Consider the following 25644-nt stretch of genomic DNA (forward strand, 5'->3'; position numbering starts at 1 on the left):
GGCAAGTGAAGCACTTGGTAAGTCACAGCACAGGCTGGCAGGTTATCACTTCACCATTTTCTGTATGCTTAAGCTGCCCCAACCAAAACCCAGAGAGCAGTTCTGCATCACTTGTGACTCAACAAGCTGAACGTACCTCCCAGCCATGTTTGCACCAGCCAAGTGCTTAATGCCCCAGCCAGCCCCATTTCTGCAATCCCACACAGGCAGCAAAAAGGTGGGTCACTGATCCATTGATGGGTTAATAGAAGACATTCAGTTTACTGGCTGGCAACCTATGGCCACTCTAACCCAACCAAAGCCCACAAAAACTATGTGTAGTCTTAATGCAGTATCTCTCTACAACCTGGTACCCTCCAGATGTTTGGGCCATCAATAACCATTTTGCCTAACCAGTGGCCCTGCTGGCTGAGTCTGATGGGAACTGTAGTTTATAAAATGTCTGGAGGGCTCCAGGCTGGTAAGAGCTGGCTTAATCTAATATACATGTTCATGTCCTGTTGTCATTTATATGAAACTAGCACATTCTATGGTACTCCTGGAGCCAGGGTGGCTTCTCTGAGATGTTATTGGGCTACAACTCCTGTCATTCTTGACCATTGCACATGCTGTCTAGGGTTGATTAGAGTTGTACTTCCAAAACGGCCGCAAATTCCCCACCTTTGCCCTGGAATATGAACAGAGTCTAATGAGCAACACTTTATGTTCCCATATAAAGAGAGTTGCTTTGGGCGACCACAAGCAGCCAGGCAGCCTGAACCCCAGTTTTATTAAAAATCCAAAAATTTGTATTGTTTCAAAGCTATTGCTCTTTAAAGATGCCACTTTGCAAGGGCCTGCAAAGTGAGGGGGGAGTGAAATTTACCAATTTCTTTGTGCTTTATGCAATAAAGACCTTTCCACCTCTCCCTGTCCCAGCTCTGTTTGCTTTGATCATTGCGCATTTTATGTACAGAGAAAGGGCAGACACCCCCATTATCCACTGCCAAAATGCAGGCAACTTGCCTGCTACATTGATCTGCACATGATGTATAGATCTGGGTGAAGTCTTTTGCTATTTTATGGTGACTTCTCAACAGCATTAAACCTCATTTATACGTCTATAAATATATATGCGCCTTTGAATGGAGGCTTTACTGCGGCTTTCATAAGTTCCATCCATTTGGGATACAAATTCTCTCTCGCCGAAAAGACAGCCTATTACAGACCACTAGCAAAATACTCATCATTATGAAAGATGGGTGGTGGTGGTGGTGCATGCATGCGCTTAGGAAAGACCTGTGGCATAGCAAAGATTCTGCTCTCAAAGACTGCCTGCATGGGTTTTTCTTTGCTGTCAGGGGAGACCAGGCCACCCATCAGGAGCAGTAAGCGAGATTTGCCCTCACCATAATTCCATCTGCAATTGCAGTGCAGTGCTTTCCCATAGGGGTGGAATGACAGCCCCACAGTTGCACTGACATCACACTTTCAGGAAATCTTTGGGGTTTAATGTGGAGTGACTGATCATCCCAACCACCAGATATTTCAACTAAATCAGGAGAAATGCCTTCCCTCTCAACTTACATTGGACATTTCTTCCCCAAGAGGATGGGGGTAGGAGGAAATCTGGGGACATTCATTGGGAGAGCAAATTTTGGGGTGACTTGAGGTAGTTAGTAATCTTACAGTGAACAGCAGGTGATCCAAGGACTCCCCCCCCTCCTTTCTGGCTTTTCTTTTTTCTCTCCTTTTTTCTTTTTCTTTTTCTTTTCCTTTCTGGGTTTTCAAAAAATATTCTGAATGCTCGCAGACCCCATGGACTCCAGGAGGCAGTCAATTGTTGTTTTTGCAAGGAATGCAGCATTCTTCAGTTTCAAAGTGCTCAGCAGCTGAGCTGACTAAGAAGTAAGCATAAAGGATCATTAAAAGAGGCAGAAAGGGTAGCCCCTCACCTGTACGTCTTCCCTCACCCAACCGTTCAATCTTTGGAAAGATTTTCACCCCCACTCCACCTCCTTGAAACGTCTGAATATTCAACAGGGCTAAATGTTCATCTCAGTTCATCTCTTAATTATTTCTCTAACTGAAAGAGCGACAACAACGTCGATTGCGTCATTGCATACTTAAGTCACTAAGTGGCTCTGGATGTAGCTGCAGTCGGGAGTTTTCTTCTCCTGTTCCTGTTGGAGACACACAATAAATGACTAGTTTCCTGACTGGTCTGCCCTTTAAGCTTTGCATAAAAGATGTCTGCAAATGTGACGAGAAGGCTGGCAACATCAAACCTGCTGTGTGGGACTCCCTTGCAGATTACTACAGTGCCTGTAGACAGACAGTCAACAGTGACCAGAGGAAGAATGACCACTGGGAAGAGCACAGAGAGAAGAAACATCTGCAGCAGCACAACTGGATGCCCCCAGCTGCAACGAAACATGTTTCTCCTGTATAGGTTTCTATAGCCACAGCAGGTGCTGTAACCTTCCAACAGTTTGACTTCTCTTCTCCATTGTCTCCTGAGACAGATGGATGCCAACCAACAGGTCCTCACATTCTGGTCACACTTATGCCTGTTAATTGGTTGTGGCATTCATGATTTCACCACCAGTGGTAAACTCCCACAATTCATTCTATCACTAGTTATGGATAGTGAAAGGTATGGATTCACAGTCATCTCATGAGCTCCAGCCCATATTTGTATCTCCAGAAGGCATTGTGTATGACAAGTAGTAGGAGAGAATGAATGAGGATGAAATATTATTTATATTCTAAATGTATGTTCCTCCTTATGGTCTCAATGGAACCTTTAAGGCAGTTCACAAACAATATTAAAACCATGTTAGAAACCAACAACCATAAATTAATCATGGCCTACAACTTGTACCCACATGTACCAAGGCATCAACTGGGGAAAAATATCCCAAATATGCCTTAAAAAGTCTTTTTTCAATAAACAAAAATCTTTTCCATTCTCCTAAACCCAGAAAGAAAGAGAGAGGGGGCAGAGAGATAATCAGAGACCTCTATGGAGAGCATTCCAGTGGGACAAGAGTTGGGAACCATTGATAACCAGTGGGCTGGTTGTTATCAGTGACAAAGTTGATGCTACAACAGAAAAGGGCTTTGTGGGCCCTTTGTGTGCAACCCAGCTTTAGAGCACCCGGGGAAAATGTGTCTGCAGTTATCCTGTGCCCAAACAGTGAGTGTACAGAAAACCTCTGTATTTGTAACAGGATATTACAATATAGCGTTGTTATTCATTTATTTATGCCCTTACTTTTCTCTAGAAGTACTCAATGCAGCTTACAATATATGAAAAAACAAATATCAAGATAGTAATGTCAGGAACTGAAATATTTTGTCTTTATGCTTCATTTGTTCCCATTGAAAATAAATAAGGCTTGAAAGTGTTTTATATATTTTTTATCCTTAGCACAGTGGCTCCCTTTAAACAACTGTGGGCCTAATTGCAAACATTTGATGTGTGCCAAGACACAACACCCCTTCATCTTCTCTTCCTATCAGCTAAGTGCATGCTGTTAATGGAGCCTCTTTCATACAATTTGCCTTCCAGGCCGTATATCATCCTTGCAACTCTCTCTGAGTCCTTTCCAAACTGCCACCACCCTTCTTTAAATGAGGCACCCAGAACCAAACACTTTACTCCAGCTGAAGCCTCATCACTGTGAACAGCACTGCTTCCCAGATAAAGTGCTTTTGTTCAAGGACCCTGAAATTGCCCTGGCCTTTATGCCACAGAATCACATTCTCAATTCAAATCCATGGAGTTCTCCATTTTAAGCCCTAAATACTTCATGTGAACTATATATGAGTTTGTCATAGCATTTACTGATGTTATTACAGCGATGCCCAACTTTCCTTCCATCACTGAACTCATGGTAGCCTACATGCGGTTCCCGGTCACTGAACAGAGGCGGTTTTAGGGTAGCGCAACCAGTTCGGCCACACTGGGCGCTACACTACAGAGGGTGCTACAACAATGCTGTAGAACGGAGTGCGAGAAGCAGGATGCCAAATTTAAGTATCACACAGGGCACTGGTAAAATTTGAGAGCCGAAAGTCTGCCACTGTACTGAGTCTCAGCCCCAAACCTGTATAAATCCAGTATGGTCACAGTCTTTTCAGGCCCTGACCTGGCAGATTTCACAGTACAAACCGTACAGACCTGGACAGTGCCAGTGTGATAGGCTGTCATGCACATTCCTCTGTGGCAGAGAGATGTCCAGAATCAGAGGCAGAAGCTGAAGTAGGCAAGTGGGAGGTGGGAGGTCAAGAGGCAGAGATGAATCAGGCTGGTGAAGAGTGATGGGTGTTTCCCCCTTCTTCTTCGGCAATTTTCTCTCCCACTGTCTCCCAGAACCAGAAGGGGGCTGAAACAGGCAGAGCAATGGCAGGCTGCACAGGCACAGTCTCCAATTGCTTGGAAAAAGCACCAGAGAGGAGGGGAATTAAATGGCTGTGGGGCGGTGGTTTACAAATGAGGCCAAAGACCACAGCAAAGAAGAAGAAGAGGAAGGAAGGAAGGAAGGAAGGAAGGAAGGAAGGAAGGAAGGAGAAGAACAGCATCAAATGAGATGTTCTTTTTGGTGCAGCTCTATTGCCACTCTGGGTCCCCAACAGTGTTATTGTCTGGCATGGGAGAGAAGAGTGGAAGCAGAAGGAGGTAAAGGAAAATAAGCAAAGCATCTGACAGACATCTGCTCTCTCCCCCCCCCCCCCCCCACCACTTCCACTCTCCAGATTAATTCAGCCACAGAAAATAGCAGGTGTCAAACAACTCTGGCTGTTTGTGCAAAGAACATGCAAAATGCCACCGCAGAAGGGCCTTAGCACCAGGCAAACAGAAGCCCAGCCAGGCCAGCTTGGAAATATGGATATGCAAAATACCAGTCAAGCCCCAGTAGCCATGGCAGGAAGACAGAAATGCCAGGCAGCCTTGAGCATTCATGCCAGCTGTAGCCTTAATTCCCTCCAAGGCTAAGCCAGGTCTTATGCATAAGCAGTAGCCACTGGCCACATCTAGGAAGAGCCAAAAGCCAGAAGAGGCAACAGCACTCATGCTCTGAAGGTAGCAAAGGCACTCCCTGTGTTTCAATAAAAGAGGTTTTTTGCAGAGGAAATGCAGTGATTTAAGATGACAGGATTAAAGCCCCAGAAGAAGCTATACAGACAAACAAATCTTAAACCAAGGCTTCACGTAGGGAACTAAAATAATGGTCACGAACAGTTATCCGTGGAGATAGGGCTCCAGATTTCCCAGTCCATGGGCAGGAGAGATGATAAAGAAATTTTCACAGAATTTCAAAATACAGCTCTTGCCAAATTCCAAAATGTGGATTTTCTTAAGAGACTTTGAACTCTCAAGCTCTCAATATCTGGATTTTGGAACTGAAATTGGAAAATTATCTATTTTGATTGGATGGATAAGGTTAAAGTAACACATACAGTATCAAATTCTTTTGCAAGTTAGTTTCCAAATACTGAGTACTACTGCAAACCAGCTGCCATAAGTTTTCAAATGTTGATTGTGGCTGCAAAATCTTTCAGCGCTGCCCTTACTTGGGCTTGTAGGACCTGCAACAACCATTTCCTCCCCCTCTTCTTCCATGCTCAATACTGGGCCCCAGAAAAGCAGGGGAGGGAAAATAGCTACATCTTCCTCAGCTGCCCCCCTCCTGTTTATGAATCAGTGCAGCAAGCCACAAAGGTACCTCCACCTCCTCAGACATTCAGGCCCTGTGACAAGCTTGTGGATCCTTGTTGCCTCAGCAACAAGGCTGAGGTTGGTGTCAGCCAAAGCCTCAGTTGTGTGGCACTGGTCAGCACTTGCAACTCTCAAGCTGTGCCTCCCTTGGAGCTGTTCAAGGAGCTCCTGTGCCCATTCCTCTCACCCTCAGAGAAGAGGGGAATTGTGGCATCATCCTTGGTGACACCGGAACCAGCACAAGTACATTCATTTCAGCCTCAGGCAGATGGTTCTATCCCCAAAAGGTCAGATTTTCTAAAAGCACATTGAAATTACGAACGAAGTGTTTTGATATCCCTCTTCCTGGAAAATTCCCCGAAACTTAGTTCTATGAAGCAAGCTAGGGAACTTTAACAGAGAATGCAGTGCATTTCACACCTGTATAAGATTCTTTGGGAGGAAACGATGACAGTTATACTATTACATGTGTTTGTAGTATAGGGATATTCTCAGCCTGTCTAAGAACAGTAATGTAAACTGCGAAAGATCCTGAACCTACCCTGCCCTATAAAAAAAAACATCCTTGAAGTCAGCGGTCTCTGTTAGAATTCCTGCTCCATGATTGCAGTCACGAGATTGTTGTCTTGCACATGATGGTGGATGTTTTGACTCCACAGAGAGGGAAGTGACGGAGACAGGATGTTTGTGTTACTGTGTTCCGTGAAGTGGGACTATTGTCCTTTGTTCTTTCTCTTTGCTGTCTGATGCTAGAGAGAGAGGGGGGACCATGTTGCAGTGCTCCGTGTATGTTTATATGTAAATAAAGTAGATTAGCCAAAATGCTGAGTTGCTGAGGTCTGTCACGCAAGCTGCGAAGACTCTGCGTATTCCTAAGTGTGCCAATGTCTGTTGGCATCGGTCGCTTTGATGTTTGGGCAGAAGAAAACTTTTGAAGCCCCTGAACAAAAGACCAGGAGGAAGAGAATATGCCAGTTGGGCAAGTGTCTCTGCCAGGGTCCTACTCGAGTGTAGGACGAGCTCCTAACAGTCTCTGTGGTAGAAATGCAAAGTAACCTTTTAATAATGAAAACCTGCCACTCATGACCATAGTTAAAATGACAGCAGCCATTGACTAACTTTGAAAAACTCCTTCTACCAACAGAGGGACCTAGCAAAGGGACAGGATCAGCAATATATAAAAGACTACTCCAAGACACCACAGGCCTCAGTACCACAATCAAAGACCAATGGGAACACGACACAGGATATGAAATAAACCCCATCCATTGGCTGAAGCTGTGGACTAAACCACCCTTTAAACCCCTCTCAGCCAAGAGAAGAGAACTCACTTTGAAACTTATCTACAGATGGTACCTAACACCAGGTAAGCTAGTAGTCCCCCAGGGACTTCACCTAGGTGCTGGAGAGCCTGCAACACCATGGGCACATACTTCCACATGTGGTGGGAATGCCCCAGAATTCAACCTTTTTGGATATCGATCTTACAAGAAATCTGCAAAATAACAGGTAATAGGGGCAACTCCTAAATTCACCCTACTAAATCTATTCCAACACACACTCACATGACAAAAAAACTCAAAAGTCACTTGCTCTCAGCAGCTTAGAGTGTCATAACCAGACACTGGAGTGAACATGGACCACTGGTACCAACTGTATGGGAAACCGCACTACTAGAAATGCTAACAAACTGAAACTATCACAGGGATCGACAAAGGAGGACACTTTCATCCCTTTATACATACACAGGCCAACAAGGCAATGACTGACCACCAGCACCACACTGCATAACACAATGAATCAATATGGGTAACGTAACCCAGCAATTCCCACCCCACATGACCAAAACACACTGCAAACAATCAACTGCAACTGACCATGCCTTGGGCCCTCTGATCAATATGGCACTGACAAAAAAGCACCACTCATATACGCTGCAAAGAATGAAAGTTTACTGTCTCCTTTCCCCTCCTTCCCACCTTTTCTTTTTCTTTCTTTCTTTCTTTCTTTCTTTCTTTCTTTCTACATTGTGGCAACATTTCTTTCTTTCAACATTGTTTCTCTCTCTCTCTCTCTCTGTGTGTGTGTGTGTGTGTGTGTGCTGGTCCTGGGGGGGGGGTTACCGTGCGGCGTGGTCTGAGTCCGGTCCTAGGTCGAGGGCATGGAGGCTGTCTGTCAAGGGCGAAGCGGGGTCCAAGGCAAGGAGCTGGGCGTGGTCAGGAACTCTGGAAGAGCAGGACAGGGTGCTGGCAGGAACAGGTTACCAATGATGTTGCTCCCGCAACCTGGGACTGGGCTGACTGGCCTTTATCTCCTCTGAGGCCTAGGGCGGTCCCGGCCCACAAGTGACTCGCCTCCCCTGGCCTTAAGGCGAGCACTCCTCCTGTGAGAATTTAGTTCCCTCCGCCTCTCTGCCCTGAGCCTCTGCAGCTCTGGAGAGGTTGGAGGGTTACTGGACCCAGAGGCAACTTCACCTTCCCCTGACAGGGCTGAGAGAGGTGCACCTGCAGGCAATGGGTCCTCGATCACCTCAGGAGCCAGAGCGGATTCAGCTGGTGTCTGCTTCTGAGGATCTGGCACAGGTGAGGGCCCTTCAGGTTCAAGCCCCAGCCCTGGCTCAGCCGGCCCTGGAGGCGGGGACTCCTGTGCAGGCTGGGATTCCTCCAGTTCAGCCTCTGAATCCAATTCCCAGGCCATCACACTCTATTTCCTCCCTCCTCTCTCACCCCTCAACCCCACATTGCCTCTGACAAAAATGTCACAAATTGACTGTAATGGACCTGTAGGAAAGATTCTATGATTTGAAAACAAAGACACTGAATGTACTTTTGTTCCTTATGGAAATCTTTTAATAAAACATAACATAATGATAATGATAATGATAATGATAATTCTGGGCACTGTAGTTTACCCCTCACTGAGTTTTACTTCCCAGCAATTCCTGACTGGCTGCAGTGCCCAGAATTCTGTGAGGGCCGAAATGTGCTTTGAACGTGCTTGAAGGCATAGTACGTATGCAGCCTTGGATTTCCTTTGTGTAAGATCCATCTAAAGGCAGGAGCCACAATCATTTGAAATGGTCTTTAAATAAAGGTCAAATAAAATTGTTATCTGAAACTTTGGGGATTACTTTTTAAATGCTTTGCTCAAGCCAGGTATTCCTCTTGTCCAAGAGGTAAGCCATAGACTATATAATTACAAAGAGGAGTGTCCTGAGGCGTAACTAGAATGTCATGCTCTGAGAGAAGGTCAAACTGTTGCTGCTGACCAGGGTGGATAAAAATCAATGATTTTTTAAAAAATTGGATTTAAAAAAAAATAAAATTAAATGGGATTTTTAAAATAAAATGCTTTTGGAGTAAAATTCTTTTTAAAGATAGTTTTCTATTTAGGTTACTTTATAGTGGGACGCGGGTGGTGCTGTGGGTAAAACCTCAGCGCCTAGGATTTGCTGATCGTCAGGTCGGCGGTTCGAATCCCCGCGGCGGGGTGCGCTCCCGTTGCTCGGTCCCAGCACCTGCCAACCTAGCAGTTCGAAAGCACCCCCGGGTGCAAGTAGATAAATAGGGACCGCTTACTAGCGGGAAGGTAAACGGCGTTTCCGTGTGCTGCGCTGGCTCGCCAGAGCAGCTTCGTCACGCTGGCCACATGACCCGGAAGTGTCTGCGGACAGTGCTGGCCCCCGGCCTCTTAAGTGAGATGGGGGCACAACCCTAGAGTCGGACACGACTGGCCCGTACGGGCACGGGTACCTTTACCTTTACCTATAGTCCAAAGGCTATTCATCAGGCAATAAGGATTTGTTTTAAGTTTTTCACGTGTGCTAAAACTCAGTCTAAGTTTTTTTAAAAAAAGTTTAATCACATCAGATAACAAACATGGATACATATGCTATAATGTTATTGCTTTAGTTAAATAAATGGTTTAAATTGTTATTAAGGAAATGGTTATTTTTCTCCTTCCAATAAAGTACATCAGAAAAGGTGTCCAAATATAAACAGTTAACTTATTAAACCTCACAATAATTTCATAATTATCTGTCTATGTATTTCTAATAGTATAACCAAATCAGTAATTTTTGATATAACTGTAAAAACTACTCTGAAAATTTATTATTCCAAAAATCAAACTTTTGTCTGGTTGTAAATATTATTATTATACCAGCAAGAATGAGTCTTTCTGTTAAAAAAAAATGATTTAAATCAGGTCTTACTGACTATTGATTTAAATCGATTTGATTTAAACCAAATCCACCCTGCTGCTGACTGTCATCTTTGGTGTCAACTTCAAGAAGAGACTTCTTCCATATTGTTTTCAATCACCTTCCCAAAAAGAGAGAGAAAGAAACAGAAAGGCAGTGATGCATGGAGTATTTTGTCACCCCTTCTCAGTTACATTATGTCCTATCAAGTAATGAATGCCAGTAAAATCCAGATTCTACCAGGCTCTGCCAATAACCACCAGATTTCATTTTGCCACCACTCAGGACTTTTGAAGCTAAAAATTACCCATACTAGTTCTGTACTTTAAACTTTAGAAGTTTTCAATTCTTGGTGGAGGCAGGAAAATTAACTACGAACCCGAAAATTTGGGATACTCTCCAAACCTGTGCCATGGTTTTGTTTTGTTCTTTGCAGCATGTTGCAGCAAAAAAAAAACCCCACACATGTTTTGCAGTGCCCTACAGACTGAATTGTTACAAAGAAGGATGGGATAAAATATATCTAGCATCCTTGCAGGTGCATCCCCTCGCTCATGCCTGCTAACCACTGAAGCACAGACATGACCTTGCAATTTGTTGGGTTGGTGGAGCACTAGCAGCAAATAGATAAAGCAAGTTGGTAGCGGCCACAGTGAAGAGGTGCTCCAGGTCTCCAAGATAAGAAGAGCTGAAAAATGCTGTTTGCTGAATGTTTACGGAAAGAAGCAAAGTTCAAGTTGATCAGCAGACATAGTATTGATAACTTTTTAGAGACGGGTGAACTCATCATAATCTAATTCAATATGAATCTGCCAGAACCAGATTAATTCCTGCAACTGCAGTCTGATTTCCTGTTTTTGAGACTTGATAGTAAGCTGGAATGTTGGTATGTGCACATTATGTTGTCACCATGCAAGGAGGGGAGCAAAAGGCTAATGATGCCTTGCTTATGTCTTCAACCTCTCTTTCCCCTTTTTATTTTTGCATTCTACTCTGGAAATCACAGTATGTTTGCACACATATTTGCATAGAGTTGGTACTATATTGTGGAAGAGTGGTCCATTGTCCCCATCCAAAAGAACAGGTGCAGTTGCCAATTAATTTCAAAGACCATAAGCATGGTGAACTCTGTGTTGAACTGAAGTCTATATAGTATTTTTTTTTATTAAGGCAAGCAGGTTAAAGTGCTGCAATTTCTAGCATCTGGCATCTCTAAAACTTTCTAGACCAATGAGACAGAGTTGACTATAAGGACATAAAGGTCAGAAGGAGAGGATACAAAGGGTGATACAAAGGCTGGAAAATAAATAAAAAAACCTGTTGAAGGGATGGAGGGAAGTCACGAGCTCAGTAGAGCAAAGAAGTTATTTGCTTTATTATTGCTATGTTGAAATATTGTGTTAAAAAGAAATCAATAAAAATTATATATATATATATATATATATATATATATATATATATATATATATATAAACTTTTGATGATACCAGCCACCCATATTTGGAATGAAAACAAGTCCCACACTTGTGAGGTACCCGCACAACGTGGGTGGCGCTGTGGGTTAAACCACAGAGCCTAGGACTTGCCAATCACAAGGTTGGCGGTTCGAATCCCCACGACAGGGTGAGCTCCCATTGCTCGGTCCCTGCTCCTGCCAACCTAGCAGTTCGAAAGCACGTCAAGTGCAAGTAGATAAATAGGAGCCGCTCCGGCGGGAAGGTAAACGGCGTTTCCGTGCACTGCTCCGGTTCGCCAGAAGCGGCTTAGTCATGCTGGCCACATGACCCGGAAGCTGTACGCTGGCTCCCTTGGCCAATAAAGCGAGATGAGTGCCGCAACCCCAGAGTCGGTCACGACTGGACCTAATAGTCAGGGGTCCCTTTACCTTTACCTTTAGAGGTACCCAAGGCAGATCTAGAATGTTGCCTGATAACATGCAGTAGGAAAAGCTTCTATTTATTGGCCTGTCGTTCTTACTGAGCTAGTCAACCTGTATCCCGGCTACACCAATTTAAAGTGCAAGTGGTGGTTTGTGTAATGGAATGCTATTGTATTTTTCTTTTTAAATCCTGCACATTTTTCACAAGCACTGAGTTTTCTAGTTTAGTATTCTCCCTGATAACGCTCATTTTCTAGGGGCAGGGTTTTGTTGTTTTGTCGCAGTCTGAAGCGGTACAGCTCAGAAACAGGTTGACAACCTCAGTAAGCCATCAGCTCATATTCCATAGAAGCAGAAAATGCTGGACTTAATTTCTTCCAAGCACAGCTGAAAAGAGTGTGAGCAAGAAGTTGAGATCAGAGGGTAAGATCTGTCGCTGATTGCCTCAGTTGCCACATGCTGGAGTTTATCTCTCTTCTGCTTGGGCTGCTTTATGAATGAACCAGCTGCTCCTGCCACTGAATTTATGAGAAGCCTTTGTATTTGCTTACATAACATACTCAAAGCCTTGCACATTTATATTCCCCTAATTATACCTCCCTCTGTATTTGCTTGTTGCATTTTCCTTTGGCAATTGAGGAAAGAATTGACACAAATGCACAGAGCAGGCTGCTTGGTGTGAAGGACTGATTAAGGAAAGTTTCAGCCTCTTCACACATGACAACTTTCCTGTCCAAATTAATTTCACACTGTCATGCATGAAAATCACACAAGCATTTCTTTTGCCGTGATTACATGGATTACAGCTGCAAGGAGCAGCTCCCCATAATTTGTAACAGCAGTGAACCAGATTCTGGCATGATTCTGAGACACACCAGCCATAGAGATGGGCACAGAGAAATGATTCTACCTAATGTGGCAAAATGTCAGGTGTGAAGTGGCCCTTGAACATCCCATATGTGGATTTCACCAGCTCAAAGGGAGGTTCATTGCAGCTGAAATGGTCACTGTTGAGCAACTGTTTGGTGACCTGCATGAAATAGGTTTGATTGCAGTAGCAGTAGTGTGTGTCCCTGTGTGTGTAGAGACCATCTACCACAGAGTACCTGCTGCTAGGGACAACCAACAGCTAGCGATGTAGCTAGCGATGTAGCTAGCTGCTCAGGTGCCTGGGTCGGTGCAAATGCCCTGCACCCAGGGGCAGGGCAAGCCACCCATGGGGCAGGGCAAGCTGGGGCAGAGCACGCTGCACAGAACCTCCATAGAGTCTGCAAGCCCCATGTTGCCGTTTCAGGCAGTGCAGAACCTGCAGGTGCCAGAGCCGCTGTGTCACTCCCCAGGAGAGACGTGTGGCTCGGGTGCTGCAGGCCAGGCCCTGCAGTCACCCCCCTCAGTGATGACACCCAGGGTGACCCACACCCACCACACACCCTTCCTACGCCACCGCCAACAGGGGAGAGAAGCATATAGAGGGGAGAGGTGGAGAGAGAGAGTTGTTGCTTTCATGTTCTGCTTGTAAACTTCCAGAAGTATCCGATGGGCTGCTGTCAGAAGTGGGAAGCTGGACTTTCCATCTGATCCAGCAAGGAAATTCTCATGTACCTATACAGGCTGTGTATGCACAGCTCCCTCTGAAGTGCTGCAATTCAAGGTTTACTAAAAGCACTGTTGTAGAAGTCACTTTGCAAGTGTTTATGCATCCATGAGCATAGACACTTGCAAAGCAAGAGGGTCCTTGCCAACTGAACCCACGTGAGGGGCTTGTCTTCTATAGCTCTGTAGCACACATTTCAGTTTATTTGATCCCTCCCCTTTCAATGCACACCATACTACTTAAAAAAATAATCCTGTGAGTTTATTAATATATGGGAAGTCTAGTAGCACAGGTTGCTCAAGCTTAGTTATATTGCACTCAGTGTATGCCCAGAGGCATCCTTCCCTTGAGCTATGCAGACAAATTCATGGCTACATTTCTAATTGTTTGGTAGCAGGGAGGTGGGGGACAAGGCACTCTGGGTTGATTATCTTTGAGGTACTTCAGAACACCACATGGCTCAGGTCACTCTCCATGGAAGTGTGCGCAGGCTGGGAATGGCTACACAAGAGCTGTCCCAAATTGTCGTAAGGCCCTCCCCAATAGGAGATTCCCAGAGGAGGCACTCTCAGTTTCAGAACACATTGGAAAATGTAAGGTGGCTCATAACTGTTCTAGCGAAAGGCAATTGTAAAACACCAAAAGAAACACTGACCAAAAAATATATGAATATGATTTATGCCTATTTGTGTACCCATAGTGTCTCTACTTGGTGCTCTCCAGATATTTTTGACTACAATTCCCAGCATGGCCATGTTGGCCTGGGGTTGATGGGAATTGTAGCCCAAAGCACCTGGAGGGCAGCAGGTTGGGGAAAGCTCTAACCGCATCACAGTAGTTAGAGTCCAGGCTGAAGGGGCACTGAAATCAGAATGTTAAATGACTTGATTCAGAGTTTCAAAGATGCCTGGATCACAGCAAGTTCTGCATGTCGTCTGGGAATGGCCTGTTTTTACACTCACACCAAGGATAATATAGTATTCTGTAACCTTGTTATCACCTGAAGGAGCCAATAGCATGAACCAAGCCATATGGTGGAGTGAGGTGTATATGCCAAAGCATGATTTGGAAAAGAAGTTGAATATGCAAACAGTATTTATCAGATAAAGTAGGGAAATTGAAGCCCGCACCCTGGTTCATTAGGTTTGAAAAGATTACAATTGTTTCATATGGAACTCACTGCCAAGAGGATGCAATTGCTGTATTTAGAAGAGGACTACATAAAATGAAGGGCGCCTAAGAGCCCCAAACCCTTAATGAATTGAAATTTCTCAACAATAATTAATGTCTCTGAACAGGCCCCAAGTGGTACCATTACAGTTTGCCGATCCCCATCCCTACCTGCACCCAAAAGCCACAATGTTGAAACAGAACTTATGGCTACAGAGGAACATGACTTTTGTTATGTTGGTAATTATGTAAATCTTGTCGTGTTGTAAGCCTCCTTGAGCTTTGTTCTAACTACAAATAAAATGATGATGATGATGATGATGATCACAGAATGATTTTTTGAGGAGTGCCAAGGCCCATGGAGATAAGCATGTTTCTCCCTACCATCTTGCGCTGGGTCCAAGGGCAGATTCAAACACAGCTTTTCGTATCCAGATGGCTGTTCCATTTTGGAACCCCCATGCAAACCACACATAGTGATTATTTGTTGAGGCTTCTTTCTTGCTGGGTGCAGATGCAGCAGCATCCATGCACTGGGAATCGATAGCTAATTGCAGATTCCCACAGTGTGTACAAATGGAAAAAATAGATTCCTATGTAAACATAATGTGGAACAGGCTTCTGCACACATATGGAAGTAATTTCTATGCAGGGTATCCGTAATGTTTGCTATTAATGGAATCTGGAATCTGGAAATGGGGAGAGATTTCTGTCTAGATGTGAAGAGAAAGCGCAGCTACCAACTAAGGGGAGAAGGTGCTTCTGCTGTTCCAAGCACTGAGGATATGATATTGTTGCTGGCCTGTTGGTGTGGAAGTTAAGTGCAAATACAAGCAGTTCCCTGTACACACACACACAGAGAGAGAGAGTTTAAAAAAATGAGAGGAAAACCACATACATAGCATATTGTGCCAACATTTCTATTTTTCTGGGAAATGCATTACATGCAGATATTGCTGCCAAGAGTATAATCAGCTAGTGTGTGTGTGTGTGTGTTTAAGTCATTTGTAACACAGAATCCCCCAGACCTTCACTTCTTTAGGCAGGTCTATTTTCCCATCAACAAGAATCTACAGCTAAAGCCAGCAAAAGTGAAAAGCCTTTTACTTTAGCTAATAGAAATTGAGTCAGCCCCTTAGGAACGATCTTTCTTCTCACACTATTTTCTGGGTTCTTTTTCCCCAGGAAGGAAAAACTTGGGGTGTGCCTTTCAGTCTCTTATTGGAAAGCCAGGATATCAAAGAGGAAAGTCACAGAACCCTTACTCCAGTGTACCTGCCTCTTAACAAGTATGTCATGACCACACTCTGTGGTGGAGGTAACTGTTATGCAATGGTCTCATGAGAGAAAGCCAACATGATGCACACTGTAAAATGATCCTCAACTTTGCTTACAACTCACTGGGTTATGTCCTAGCAATTTCCACTACAGCTACAATATCTACTTCCCCCATATTAAAGAAAAGAGAACTCAAAATGACTCAGAAGATGTTACTGATTAGATCAACCATTTTAGTAAAGCATCAGATTACTATATCATGTTGAACTGTATTTGTGAAAGTTTTTGCATGTTTTTCTACTTACCTAAGAAATTAGAATATTGCAAAATTTACCATTATAAAGAATTCTGAACCATTATTCTCTCTCTCCCTCTCTCTTTCTCTCTCACACACTGTATATACACAACGGCAGTGATTCTCCAACATTTATGTTATCCTTTATCTACCAAGGAACCTCTACATGTCTGCCATGCCATGGGGTCCTCTTGAATTGCAGAATATTATGGGACATGTTCTGCAGTGCCCCCTCAATTCATGTGGTATGCTAAGTCAGGAATGTTGAGCTTCAGTTGCCATGTATGAATTGAGAATGCAATCCCAGACCAAATCCAGCTCTCCCCTGAAGTTGCACATTGCAGAGGGAGATTGGCTGCTGTCAGCCACTCATAGAATTGTAGAGCTAGAAGGGTTCCCAAGGGTCATCTAGTCCAACCCCCTGCAATGCAAGAATATCCTAGTGGCCCTGATGCTTATTTAATAATTACATTTTTACCCCCCACCTTCCAGCCAAAACCTGAGCCTCAAAATGGCTCGCAGATATTAAAACCCTACACACACACACACACACACACACATGTATGTATGTACGTGTACACACACACACACACACACAACACAAGACACAAATATCTAATAGTTATATTAAATAACTTTTCAGAAAATTGCATGTAGTGCTACTTGCCCAGTGTATGTAGATGGCCTCTATGATGCCTGTCTCCCCATTTTCCCTTATAAAGCAGTGCAGCCAACAAAGGGGTTTCCCCCCCCCACACACGGAGATAATATAAATGGCATATAATAAGGAGGGGCAAACAATAAGGAAGACTGGAAAGGGTGGAGGGAGATGTACCAATACAGTTCATAATATTTCTACAAAGCAGAAAAATTAACACCAATATATCCAGCAACACCTTACATTGCACAGCACCTCAAAGAAAAAGTATTTGGGACACTGCAAGCTGCTGTTTACAGCCCCAGTTTCCTGGAACACAATCTGAATGCTACGGCATCAATACAGCTGCATGAAAGTTGACGATCTTTCAAAATGCATTTGTGACAATCCTTTGGAGTACCTTGTTTTCAATTTTCTGCCACAGCTTTTGACTTAATGCTTAAGACGACAACACAGCTAACTATGTGTGTTTGTTTCCAAGATCCCTGCAGAAAAGGGCAGCTTCTCCTCTGTTGCAAAACTTGACTCTGCTAGATCAGTTCTGGTTCCCATAAGTTTTTAGGGTATTGCTGCAACATTTATTTTTATGTTAACTATTCCCACTCTTTCAGATACTCAGGAGAGTTTCCAAAGCAGAGAAAGTGGTGGGTAGAATGCTGCACCAAAGAAGAAGAGTCTAGTCCTAATGAATGCACACAATCCCTAATTGTGTATAAATTGGTGCTTTGGACCATAGCCATGCTTTATATGCCTTCTGTGGTGAAGACTCTTGCCTCCGAATGCTTTTGTGTTCATCTTTAAGGCACTCCAAGTCTCTGTTCCTTTTACTGCAACAGACTAACATAGCCTTGCGATTCTGCCCTCTTTGTATCAACGGCCTGCACAAATGTACAATGGGATCATTTATGGAGTCTAAATTTCAGAGCATTGAGGAATTGCAGCAATCTCTAAAATAGAGGAGACCCATTTAAGAGCTCACAATAAATATTGATAAAATGCAGCATTGCCCATTGGCAAAGTGACCTCAGTGGGCATCACACGCTGTTGGGTTCTGTAACCACAGTGGAAGCACATGGCACAATAGCAGTCTCCGTTATGAAAGACAGAATAGCTCAGAGGGTGTCACATTAGACCAACGGCATTGATAGAAGTATCAAGTTTCTGATTTCCAAATAACTTTTCTTTCAACCTGCAAGCTTCTGGATGCAGCAGAATATATTTACCAATATATTAAGCCAGATGAACAGAATTCTAAGAACCACTCAGGATCTGAATTCTTTGTATTATTTCGGAGGTCTAAAAGATCAACATCAATGCAAAAAACATAGTGACAAACAAAATGTGATGGGTGTTTAGGACACGGATATAAAATAATCTAACAAGTAATGTTTTTATACAAATCAATGTTACCTTCACCATCATTTGTAATTCTGATCACCTTGTTTGGGGGAAAGAATACAACTGGAAGAGGTGCAGAGATAGATATTGATCAGGGATGTGGAGTCCTTTCTTATAGGAATAGACTAAAAAGGACAGGACAGCTATGGGGAGAGGGACTAACATATAAAAAATAATGAATAGTAAAAGGAAAACCAGCTCTGGATTTTGCCTAATACCTTCTGATGCACTGAAATCAAACAAGTTCAAAATGAGCAAAAAGGGAGGAAGTTTCCAAGGAACACAAGTTGATTTGTGGAACTCACTGTCACTGGAAGTGGCAATAGCCAACAGGGCCACTGGAACCAGCTTCCAGAGAACCATGAAACTACTTTCACAAGCCCAAAGGACTTGTAGTTTTTCTTTTCTTGAATAGATCCCCCCATGCCACTGGTTCTGAAACTGGAAGGCATTATAAAGGCAGTTTGGGACAGGCAGTGGGGGTGGGGTAGCAGTTTCAAGTAAAAAAATTCTCTTCTGTGTCATGACAAGCCTGAGAGACAGCTGCAGTTGGGATCCTGCCTCAGATCAGGATAAAGAAGTGCTACCTATTATCAGCCAATGTAGTGGCAAAACACAGGGGCAAGTGATGAATACATGGAGAAAAGGGAAGGAAAATAAAATAAGGTGGCTTATGGTAGCAAAGGGGCAAAAAGAAGAAGTAAAACCTAGTTGGAACAATGGGGTTTGAAACAGAAGCAATAAAGGAGCTTGGCTATGACAGCTGCATCTTCCCAGGGACTCTCTTGCCCATTTAGCATGCAAAAAATGACATTTCCCCCACTACTTTCTCCTTTCGCTGCAGGCACTGGGAGTAAGTTGACTCTCTTTAACCTCATTTTAACAAGTCTGGACACAAAAGTGCAGCAGCATCAGATTTCCTGGGAGAACCCCCTCCCCACAGCTGCTCATAATTAACTTGTGCCCTATCACTCCCCACTCCACCCACCGCCATCTGTACCCCAAGAGGGGTACCCAGCAACTGCAAACCCTATTAATATCTTCTAGGGACCTCTGCCAGCACCCACAAGCTGGCAGTTATGAAAACCTGGCCACTCGCCCATCCTGCTTCATCTGCAGGGCAGTACAGAAAAGCGAGGAGCCAACCACAGGCGCACACACCCATCAACCTCCACCTCCAGACTCCTCTTCGGCTCCTCGAAACCAACCTCGAAACCAGGAAAGAGTTAACAAGATGTGCTCTCCTGCACAGCAAGGAGACCCGACCGCGCACCTATGCATTATTGCACACCCCACCTGCCTATAGGAACAAGCGCAGAGAGGCACACAGAGCTGCCTCTCATTCAATGCACAGAGAAAGAGGTGAGCTCGCTTCCCAGTATCCGAAGAGGAAGAAGGGGTGAGAGCGGCAGGCGGCCCATTGCGTCGCTCTCCTTGGTGCTGAAACAAGCCAAGCCGCGCAGTGCAAAGAAACAAGTAACGCCGGACTTACCCAGGCTGGGAAGAGCAGCAGCAACCCAAAGGGAAGAGAAATGGCCCCAGTCCAGAGACCGCCTTGGCTCTCGAATCCACCGACGGCTGGGCTGTCTGGCCCCCAGGCTGTCCTCTTCAGCCCCCCACCCGTCTCCTCTTCGTAGAAGGAGAAAGAAGCCGGCAAGAAGCAAAGCTGGGGGCGGGGAGATGGGGGGGAGGAATCAGGTAAATGATGAGGCGGGGGGAGTCAGACGACTCACGCGGCCGGTGGCAAATCTCCTCCAAGCCCCCTGCTTGCCTCCTATTTCCCTCTCAGTCTACTTGTGTTGAGGCAAGAGCCGTAGCGCAGCTGAAAGGTTCCCCAGCGCTCTCCTCCTCGCTCGCTCGCTCGCTCTCTTCAATTTCAGCAGCGTGGAGTCTTCTCTCTCTCTCTCTCTCTCTCTCTCTCTCTCTCTCTCTCTCTCTCTCTCTCCTCCCTCCCTCTCTCTCCATCAGCTTGCAAGGAGCCACCTAGTGGCCAAATGGAGACGCAGCCCAAATCCTAACAACACCACACACACACACACACACACACACACACACACACACACACACACAGGGGTCCACTCTATTCGAAGCATTTTTTTTAAAAGCCTCCTTTATGGCAACTTTAGATGCTGTTTTGCAAAGTCCCCAGGAGTGGGTGGGGGTTCAATACACTTTTGCCACTTTTCCCATTGACAGGTTTGATCCACCCAATGACATCTCATTTTTCTCAAGGATAGGAAAGCATCAGTCATATTGTGCCAGTCACTCCAATCAGGACAAACTCAGAGCCTCTAGTTCCAACTTGCAGGTTTTCACTGCCTATCAGATCTGTAGATTTTACACATTCAGTTTACACATTCAGCTTTACCAGAGGTGGGGTGGGGAGCGGGGGGGTGGAGTGGATGCTTGAATACTTCTAGCAAACAACACAGCTTCTGTGCAGTGCCCAGCTTCTGTACAGTCAAGAATAGGGTTAAGCCTGCTTGAGCATAGCCAAGGGGGCAGGGGGGGCAGCTGCCTCCCCATCAAGCAAAACAATAGAAATATTTAACTAACTGACCAGTAACATTGGTTCTGCCCCCACTAACAAAATCTTAACCCCCCCATGAGCCAAGGTGTGGGAGAAGAAATACATATTAATTGTCTAATATATTACATTATTGGAAGCAACAGCAGATCTCGTTGTTACTGAACCAGTGAGCAAATCTGATCTGGATGTTATTATGTTGGTACACCAAGCCTTTCTCTCCTTTAGCCAGTGACATCCTACAGGCAGCTGGGAACAGCAAGTGCAGAGAGGGCTGTTGCACTCAGGTCCTGCTTGTGAGCATCTCAACAGCAAATTTTTGGCCACGGTGAGAGCAGAATGCTGGGCCAGATCTCTCTCTCTCTGTGAATGCACATGCTCACATTCTTGAAACGTTGCTACCATATGTAACAATTAATTGCCAGCATTCTGTACACTGTTTGGCTATCCATTTACCTTCCTCCTTGGACCTGTAGGTGGAAGTTGTGATCCAAAACATCTGCCACTCTGATGGGAGTTGTAACTGAAAACATTTGGAGAGCACTAGGTTGGGTTTTCCCCCTTTCATCATAACGGCAGTGCAGTGCAGTGCAGTACATCATGCTCAGAGGCAGTGCCTTGCTAAAGGTTATCAAGCGAGCTTCATAAAGACTAAATGGGACCTGCCCTGTTGGAGCAGACCAAAGGACCATCTAGCCCCTGATTCTGTTTCCAGCAGAAGTCAGCCTCTAGAAAGACCACTAGTAGGGCATGAGGGCCACAGCGTCCTCCTCTGATGTAACAGAGGAGGAGGCAGCTAGGTTAAACTCAACTCTGACATTTATTTTTGTATGTGCAGGGAACTATTTGTCTTTTAATACCGAAGGACGTTCAGTTGTGTGAGTCTCCTCCCTGCTCCCTGCAGTCTAAGGTGAAGCAGCCCAGAAATAGGTTTACTGACTTGCCTGCTGTTTGGAAGAACTAGGCAAAAGTAAATTGGAATGTGGAGTACGGTTGTGGAAGGACACAGCTTCCAGGAGTCCTTCCAGTGCAGACCCTTCATCCACTGCCATCACCCATTCACAAGTTATGTTATTATACTAAGGATATAGTACTTTCGCAGAAGAAAGCACAATACAGTGGTACCTCGGGTTAAGAACTTAATTCGTTCCGGAGGTCCGTACTCAACCTGAAACCGTTCTTAACCTGAAGCACCACTTTAGCTAATGGGGCCTCCTGCTGCCGCTGCGCCGCTGCACGATTTCTGTTCTCATCCTGAAACAAAGTTCTTAACCCGAGGTACTATTTCTGGGTTAGCGGAGTCTGTAACCTGAAGCATATGTAACCTGAAGCATCTGAAATCCGAGGTACCACTGTAAATTTAGCTTCTGCACAGGCACCTCTGAAGTGTCCAAAACACTCCCCACATGCGTTATCTTGGGATTGCTCTTTACAACAACCCAACAAGATAGGTCAGATTTAATAATTCCATTAAACGGGTAAAATTGGGCTGAGGCTGAGAATCGTTGCTTAAGGAAACATAATGAGTTCATGGCAGAGATGTGATTCAAACCCATGATTTCCTGAGCTGTAGGCAAGTCTCTTACCCATGATGCTACTCTAGCATTCCTCTGGATAAGGCACCCACTTCCTCATAAAAGTAGCTTAATTTACCGTGGGCCATTTGGCAATGGTGTCCAGCTGCGAATCATCTGCTGCGTATTTTCACACCTCATTGCAAGAGAAAATTCTCTGCAATGCTCCCCATGTACACAACCCTGGAGGGGTCCATACACAGCACTGTAAACAAAACAGCAGCAAGCTGACACTTGAAGCAATTAGAAAAATCATGTTGGAGGCATTGGTGAGATGAGACTGCTTGGGGTCTCCTGGAACCAGCTGAACTAAGAAGTGAACGTCTTGGGAAAACACGGGAGCACCAAATCCCCAATAGTTATCCACTTTTGGGGTAGTTTTCTGCCAACTCTGCAACTGGATGGCCCAACTGCTAGCTGGCAGATCTCCTTCTTGGAAGATTACAAAGACAAATATTTGCTCCCCTGATATGTCAGTGATCAGCTTTCCTTTTTGCAGTCTTGGCATGTATCCTGCCTTGCAAGTGCAACATCCAACTCCATTAGGCAGCAGTGCAACTAACTACAGCCGTAGCACAGGATACAGGTGACGCAGGGATCCCAAGTGTGGTGTCCCCACCAGTACCTTGTGCGGTACCCGCAAAAGGTCTTAGTAAAAACCCCTTCAAAAATTCACAGTACACAAGAGACTGTTTGCTCCGCTGTTTGTACTGGCTCAGCATCTCCTATGTCTAGGGCTTTTTTCCAGAGGGAACTCGCGGGAACTCAGTTCCTGCACCTCTCAGATGGGTTCTATTCTAAGAGAATGAGGGAGGTGTTCATGGTGAGTTAAGGCACCTTTTTTTCTAGAAAAATAGCAATGTTGAATATGTCCCCTTAAAGATGCCCACACTTCATGGGATGCCAGAACTGGACGTTCTCCCTCTTCCTTCAAGTGGAGAAGATGTGCTTCTCTCCATGAGTGAACATGGCACTGGCTGATGTCAGTGGAGAAGTAGAATTGGTTGATGAGAGCTTTTGATGCAAAACATGCAATTTAAACAAAGAAAAAAGTTCATTCGGATGTAATATCAAGTATGTAAGTAAATAAACATGCAAAACATGATGGTTGCTGTTTTTTTAAAATGGCTTCTACCTTGTTTTTCCTTTCAAAGGAAAGCCCCAAACAGCTAACAATGACACCCACTCAAATAACATACAAAAATTCTGATTTTGCTGGGCATGGTCATTATCATCAATTCATAATCAGCATTTTATTTGTATGCTGTCTTTCCATATTTACAGCCATGTTCTATTCTTATTGCTTAAGGGCAATAAGAATACCCTTAAGAATCACCTAGATGCTAAAGATTTTGTCCAATTTTAAATGTAACTCATTGACTGGATCAAAACTAAGGCTATGCCAGAAGTTCTCAAAATTGGTATTTTGCATTGAAAGGGGGGCCTGCATTTTGGAGATACGAAGTGTTCCTTCCAATGCCACCCTTCCCACTTTCAGCTCTGTTCAGTCCAACTCCATTGGTACTCCTGAGCCATTTTTACTTTTAACCTGCCCCTTCCTCATTCTGGCTATGCTAATCAGAGATCACATAGTGCGATGAAGTGATGATGTTATACAGACCATCAGGTTTGATTTGGCTGCATGATTGCCTCACAGAGTCAAACCAGAGCGAAGGCAATGCACCGCTGTTGCTTTTAAAAGGCAGGAATCAGCCCAAAGACACTATGCAGTGTGTTAAAGCTAAACCATTGCTTTAAGTATCTTTTTGTTGCTGCTGGTCTAATCTGTTTGCAAATTTAATTGACTAGTAAGTGCAATCCTTATGAAGTTTCGATTGCTCGTGTAAAATTTAGTTGTTTGTTAAATTGAATATTGAATGGGGGAACAGATCATAGCCTAGTCGTTGATCACATACATTGCCTGCAGAGGGTCTCAAGTCTGCTCTCTGCTCTCTCTCTCTCTCTCTCTCTCTCTCTCTCTCTCTCTCTCTCTCGCAAAAAGCATCTCAGGGAGCAAGCCTAAGAAAATCCTTGGAGCTACACTAGAAGACAAGCAGAAATAAGCAAATACCAGCAGGCAGCTCAGTAGCCCAATTCTCTGCCTACAACTTTTGCGGATTCTGAAGGCTTCCCCAGACACAGGCAAAAAAGAGGGAGTGTTGTAGCAGATGGAGGTGGAAGAGTTCTGAGAAGGCAGAAGGCTGTAGCACTGCGCATGTGGAATCACATGTATGCATTAAAAACAACACTTTGGAAATGGAACACTAGCATGACTGTGAGCAGGGTGGGCTAGAACCTAACTAACATGCTAGCTCCACCCACCCACCCTGGTTTTCCTGGGAGGGAGTATTCAATAAATGTATTAAAGTCCCCCTCCTCAGCTGTCAATCTAACATCTCAGGAGTCTCCCACTCGTGCTAATGAATGTGTAAGGCTCTTGGAGCCTGACTTGCAAACAGTTACTTTCCACGTGATGAATGCAAGCAGATTGCCAATGTCCTAGCTGCAAACGCCTTGATCTTTTCACTATGTGTCTCTTTTCACTATTCAGAGTGGGAAGAGCCAAGACATAGCTGTGCCTTAGATGACAGGTGGAAATACATATAGCTTTGGGGGGAGGTGTGGGGGGCGGAGAGTGTTGGGGAGAACTGTTGCTTGGTTCTGAGTTGGTAACATAATCAATATTATTAGCTCTATTCGCAATGGCCTGCTCTATGATTCCCTTCTGCTTTTTAAATATATATATTGTCGAACAATGCACTCGCCATTTCCTGCCTTCCTGAAAAACTGTATTTTTAAAGCAAACCACCAGGAGACAGTCACACTTTGTCAAGGCAGTAGATCAACCCTTGGCAATGGCAGCTCTACTCTCAGCTGACAGGAGACTCTCCAGGCTTCAGCTGGGGACAAAATTGGGTCTAACTGGATGATCAGAGTGAAGCATTTCAAGGAGCTTCCTAATGACACTCCTGCACAGAGAACCTTCTGTGTCGAGCTAATACAGGCCCCGATAAAGACACAGCTTGCTCCTGAGCCAAGAGCCAAGCAGCTGAGTAGGCAGCCCAGTGGAGGAGTGCCATTCCAGTCACACAATTGCATGCGCTGTGCTCATTAGCCAAGTGAATACATTGAGACTTGGCACCTCCTGTTGCTAACGCACAGGCTGCCTGCCAGCGAGTGAGTCAAAGGAATGGATCTATTCATTCTACTGGCACAGAGGGGGTAATCTGAGCCAACTTGTGTGCAGAGACAGGAACGCTTGCACATACAGGGCGCACGAAGATGCCTCTTCAGCACACAACACAAGGCACTCCTCACCCTTAAAGGGGTTCTGTGCACCCTTGGGACAACCCATGGCAATGTCAC

The 25644-nt window shown here is 44.7% G+C and overlaps 1 protein-coding gene across 2 annotated transcripts in view; it reads right to left on the bottom strand.

Annotated features, from left to right (window-relative positions):
- The window catches only part of TNR (tenascin R), a 368751-nt gene extending 348661 nt beyond the window's left edge, over positions 1–20090 (bottom strand). For both annotated transcript variants that reach the window (XM_083621543.1, XM_083621542.1), the window contains exon 1: positions 19670–20090. The gene's annotated coding sequence lies outside the window, so the exon portion shown is untranslated. The remainder of the gene's footprint in view (positions 1–19669) is intronic.
- Positions 20091–25644: the final 5554 nt, after the last annotated feature.

The sequence above is a fragment of the Podarcis filfolensis genome, assembly GCF_964270895.1.
Source record: "Podarcis filfolensis genome assembly, chromosome: 6".
Taxonomy (NCBI): Eukaryota; Metazoa; Chordata; class Lepidosauria; order Squamata; family Lacertidae; genus Podarcis; species Podarcis filfolensis.